Source organism: Trachemys scripta, chromosome 12, assembly GCF_013100865.1.
Source record: "Trachemys scripta elegans isolate TJP31775 chromosome 12, CAS_Tse_1.0, whole genome shotgun sequence".
Taxonomy (NCBI): Eukaryota; Metazoa; Chordata; order Testudines; family Emydidae; genus Trachemys; species Trachemys scripta.
Genome location: NC_048309.1, coordinates 41,751,374 through 41,757,373, shown reverse-complemented (window position 1 = coordinate 41,757,373; position 6,000 = coordinate 41,751,374). Strand labels below are relative to the sequence as shown.

The 6,000-nt window shown below is 36.3% G+C and overlaps 1 protein-coding gene across 1 annotated transcript in view; it reads right to left on the bottom strand.

Moving 5' to 3' along the window:
• The window catches only part of LOC117885520, a 297,171-nt gene that overhangs the window by 56,814 nt on the left and 234,357 nt on the right, over nt 1–6,000 (bottom strand). The window lies entirely within an intron of this gene.

The following is a 6,000-nucleotide window of genomic DNA, read 5'->3' as shown; positions in this document are numbered from 1 at the left end:
CCGGTGCTGACACAGACCCAGCTAGGGGGAATCCGGTACCATCAGGAACAGGACCCTGCTCACCCAGCCCGGTGCTGATACAGACCCAGCTAGGGGGATCCGGTGCCACCGGGGACCCGGACCTGCTCACCCAGCCTGGTGCTGATACAGACCCAGCTAGGGGGATTCGGTACCACCAGGGACCTGTACCCCGCTCACCCAGCCCGGTGCTGATACAGACCCAGCTAGGGGGTCTGGTACCACTGGGGACCAGGACCCTGCTCACCCAGCCCGGTGCTGATATGGACCCAGCTAGGGGGATCCGGTACCACCGGGGACCGGGACCCTGCTCACCCAGCCCGGTGCTGATACAGAGCCAGCTAGGGGATCCGGTACCACCGGGGACCGGGACCTGCTCACCCAGCCCGGTGCTGATACAGACCCAGCTAGGGGGGATCCGGTACCACCGGGGACTGGGACCTGCTCACCCAGCCCGGTGCTGATACAGACCCAACTAGGGGGATCCGGTACCACCGGGGACCGGGACCCTGCTCACCCAGCCCGGTGCTGATACAGACCCAGCTAGGGGGGATCCGGTACCACCAGGGACCTGTAACCCGCTCACCCAGCCTGGTGCTGATAGAGGCCCAAAACAAGGTGGCCAGATCGGGGGACCACTCCGACCTCAATCTTCTATTTAGTGAATTATTCAATTAAATTGTGAATTTAAAAAAATCGATTAGTTAAATAAGAAATCTTTCTAATTAATCACACATTTCCATTGTACCAGATGGCTAAGAAATTTTCCATTAATAAGGTTACTTAGTATTTAGAATATCCGGCTAATCTATGAATCACTCCAGAAGCGAATTTGTAATTCAATTTAGGGATAAATTCTCTAAACTTTACACTGTACTAAAACAGGTCAGTGAGAGGGAAGAAAAGCATTTAAAGTGGAGGCAGGCTCATTCATTTCATTTAAATTCCCAATAATCTGCCTTTCTCACTCTCAAGAAAAAACAAATTACTCCCCAAATTAAAGTACAAACTGCATTTCTAATTGCATCCAAGTCAACAGCTCTAGCTCCCTCTTTTTCCTCAAGGAAACGAGTCTGAAATCCCTAACGATTGCCAAAATAATTGAAAAGAAACCCTGACTCTTTCAAATCAGATCAGTTCACAATTCTCTCTCTCTGATTTTACGCCACCACAGAAGGAGAAACACAAAGATATTTACTTGAAAAATAAACTCAAATAAACTTTGATGGTAACTTCAGCTAAATTCAGAATGACCCTTCTCATTTTTGCGCACAAGTATTATAAAAAATCATTCACAGAGAAAATCCACTGGTGAGCTATATAGCACTAAAAATTAACATTAACTGTCAGACTCTTATTAAAGAAATCAATAGTAATTTCTAAAATATACTATTAATAATTCAATAAGCTAAGTGTATTACTAAAAAATCAATATTACTTCCCAAATCATATTAATAAATCAAAATTCAAAATGATGTATAAATAATTATTAACTGTCAATTTCTTATTAATGAACAATATTTTCTTTTGATCGCTATATAAGTATTAACTGACAAACTGTATATTAATAAAGTTATATCTACAGTCACCCTGAAATTATTTCTAACAAAGTATTCATAAATATGCATCTAGAGATGTGGAGGATATAACTGTTTTTCAAAGTAAATCTAAAGTTATTTTCTAAATTGTTTGAATACAAATAAATGAGATTTTAAGGCAAGTCTTAGTGGGGAAATAAAAAGACTTTTGCATCAATTTAACATCATTAGATAAAGATAAATATTCAAAAAGATAATTAGGTTTCTTACCGAGTCCCTGTTGAGATGGCATATTATGTCTTTCTTGATATTCCATTTCCAGTGATAGATTAATTAATTGCCTCGTAGATATTTTTTCTTAAATATCTCTTGTCTTCCAAGTAATTTTTATGTCTTGGTAAAAATATCTCAAATGGAAGTGCATGGCTGATAATATTCTCTTTAAAATTGAATTGGGGTTCAAATATTTTCATGAAACACAAAGTTATTAAAAAATTCTCAATTAAAAACATTTTCCTTGCCATAACTTGTATATGATTTAACATCACATCAAGTTTTGATTTGGAAAATGACAAAATTTCTGCCACTGAACATCATTTAAAGCAAATGCAGGTTTATTTTCTTTCAGCTGTGGGTCTTTGATATCAAATTTAAAAGCAAATAATTTATTAAATGTTTGTTGATGGTTTTTGGTTTCTACTCACGAAAAATTCAATTGGATTAAAGTTTTTTAATGAATCTAATTAATTCTATGAATAAAAATACAGTTAGGTTATTTTTATTGATTTAAGATTCAATTTTAGATTAAAGTTTTTGATCAATCTAATTACTTTTATTTCATTCAAATTTATAGATAAATCTGATACTGTTGGTTAAAATTAGACTGCATTAAAGTGTGTACATTTATCTAATTGCATCATTTATAAATCTGGCTAAAGAGTAATATCTATTTTTCAACTTCACATGCTCACAAATTCCTACCAACATTTCCCTCAGGTTTCCTGCTAGAAAACTTTAAATAACTAAACGAACAAACTACTTCACTGATTGTGAAACCATTAATCTTGTTTCAGCCTGGGCGGGAGGGCATAGACCCCTTGATTTCTCTTCCATCCCTACATTTCTATGATTTTATTCTGCTTCTTGTTCATTATAAGATTGACTAGGAAATCACAAATAAATTACTCTCTGAAAAGGAAGATTAACTAAGGAATTGCTAATCTATTTTTCCCCTTTAATAAAAGATCATCTGGGAAAGTAGAATGAAATTATTGTTGTTTAACACAAAGCAGTAGATTTGTGCATAATAATAATCATTCGAAGTCATTTGCTAGGAGATCTAGCCAGTATTTTCAAGTGAAAACAACAATAGCTTAATTTAGCCCAAGACTTTTATCAACATGTTGATCTCTGCCACCTGCTAAGAATTTATTTTCATACCCAACAGATGTGACTTTGTTGTTTGAAACCTTCTGGCCTATCATGCAAAACTGACTCCAAGGGGGTGATGTTTTTGAAACCAGAACAGTTATTTATGGAACCATTGGTCTAAAAATAAACGGAACTGAAAAACGAACCTCTGCCAGCTGGAGGCTAAACTACCCATCACCCCTATCGGCCAGAATCGGCCATCTTGGTTCTACACTCAAAGGAACACTTTTATTTTATTTTATTAATTACTGTGAATTCAGATTTGGAGACACACTGAGTAGCACTTTAATCCAGCAGTGGTCTTGCTGATTTGAACATGCCTGCTCCAGGAGTAAAGTGCTACTTAATGGGAGTGAGAGTGTCAAAAATCTCTTTCTTTTTTTAAAAAGTATTAATAATTGTTAGCATCCATTTTATAATGGACTAAGGCCGAATTAGACATGAAAGGCATTGGAAGTTCCACATCTAACCCCTTAAACCTCTTTGACAATCCCAGTTTGATCTAAAGTGCATTGAAAGCCCCCAGGTCCGTATAGAGAATAATTACTTGATTTGCACCATCAGGGAAAAATAGATATTTTGTTAGATTAAATTTTAAAATGAAGCATGTAATCAAAGTTATGGGGGAGATTTTCCAGGGCAAATATGACAGTCAGGCAACTAATCTTCCCCATAACATTTATTAGCTTAATAATTACCAAAAAAAGCTTTCTAATAATTTCCCCCATGGTAACAAAACATGAAACATTTGTCTCTGTCTTTTAAAATGCTTACTGAATTCTATTAGAGTTGTCAATTAGACAAATAGGTACAATTTTCAAAAGCAACTAAGTGATCTATAAACCTAAACCCAATTTTCAACAGCGACTTAGGCATTTAAGAGTTTAAATCTTAATGAAAGTCATTATTTAGTTATAACTATTGCTAAGTATTTTTCATCTGATCCTTAAATTTCAATTGAGTGAAATTTCCCTCCTAATCTTATTGCTTCTGAGTATTTATCTTTTTCAACAGCAATAACATGAAAAAAACATAAATAACCCTGGCCTATGGACCAATAAATGAATATTAACAGAGAAATCAATTTGACAATTATTTTTAAACTCAGTCCTATCATGCTAAAAAGTTTAAGTCAGATTTGAAGTCTGTAATGCGAGAAAGTTAGGTCGGGGGTGGCAAAATTTAAAGTTTTTACGTGGGTCATTGTGAGGATGGTAATTTATCCTCATAAATGTAAGATAAATAGATATGAAACACAAGGAGCTCGCATAGACAGACTATATAAATTGATAGATACATTAGATAGATAGCAAAAATAGAGTGAGAGATTAGAGACAGAGATTGAATAGACAGATTGTATAGACAGATTAGATAAAATTAGATATATAGCAAGAAAGGTAGATAATGAGAAAGAGAGATGGGGTGTATAGGAATAGAGAGAGTTTTGATTTACGTTTGGCAGTCATAAGAATACCCTCAAACTCATTTGGATTTGGGAGACCACAGACTGCAGAATGGGGCCCTTTTCACACAGAGAACCTCCTTCCCTCACTAGTAGACATACGAGCAATAATAATATTGATTTACCTGAAGTAACGGTGACCTGGGTTCCTTGTCCCCAGTCAAAGAAAGCATAGTTATCACCCTAATCAACCGCTTTGGGGAGTCTGCACAAATACCCTATCTATGCAATGAGTCACTATTTTTACTATGTATTTGATGGGCTTAGAAGAGCTAAAATACCTTTAAAATTTATCCTAGAAATACCTAGAAATGTTTAAATTCAAGTTAAACATTAAAAGGTGCCGTTAAAACTGATATTATTTATCTAATTGGCATTTAATTAAGATTACAATTAAATACCCTAGCACGGAAATATTTTTATTTTAGAAGGGCAGATATTTTACTGCCTTTCCTCATTATTATGCACAGAGAAAATCCTTATTTATTTATTCATTCATGTCTTTATTTGGATTAATAAAGTCAACTATCAATTAATTGATGTATTAAAATAGCAATCTGGCAATGAGTTAAAAACCCTGTCAATCAATCAATAGCTCGTCCTATTTTTTTTGTCATTTATGACTAAAAGAATAGAATAAGAAGTTGACTGAGATAATTAAATATAAACAGGACAAGACCCTAGACCATACCCTAGAAGAGATAATCCTGCATTATCCAGAGGAACTAGATTATCTTCCCATTTATGCCCTTCTAAACACTTACAAATATAGAAAATGTAGGGTTAAAATCTTTTACCTGATGTTACGGTGACCATGGTACCTTGTCCCCAGTAATCGAAGATGTTATCACAATGACATATCTATTGGACAATGGTTCACAAGAACCTACATGCCCGATCCTTTTCTTTAGAATTTTTTTCAATATAAAGTGAACAGGGGAGAGTTTTATTGCCCTGCCATGATAAGGAACTAGGGCCAGATCCCCAAGTCGCGTAAATCAGCAAAGCTCTGTTGAAGTCAGTAGACTATAGAGACAGACTGAGAATCTAGTTTGAAGGGTCTGATCCAACTCAGCTGGAATCTTCCCATTGGCTTTGGATCAGACCCTAAGAGTCTTGGCTTCCAGAGGATTCCAAAGGAGCCTACTGGACTTAGGAGCCCAACTCCCATTGAAATTCAGTGGGTGCCGAACTATCTTAAGACTCTTTCAAAGCCCCAGCCAAAGAGACTATGATCAGAATAAGCATTTTCTGGATGTAGACCTAATTCAAACCTCTCTCTAAAAGGCTGCCATGCAAACACTCTACAAAGAGATCTTACCAAGACATTAAAACACAAAATTAAAAAGTGAACAGAATTTCAAAGGGATAAACGATTTCTGATTTGCTAGGGAACAGAGCAAATGGTCTTTGGTCTAATATCAGAGCATCAACTGTATGGAAGACAGGTTAGAGTTTTGATCCAAGTCCCAGTGAAAGCAATGGAAAGGGTCCCATTGACTTCAACAGGAGTTGAGTCGGATTCTTGGCAAAGGCAACAACCATCTCAAA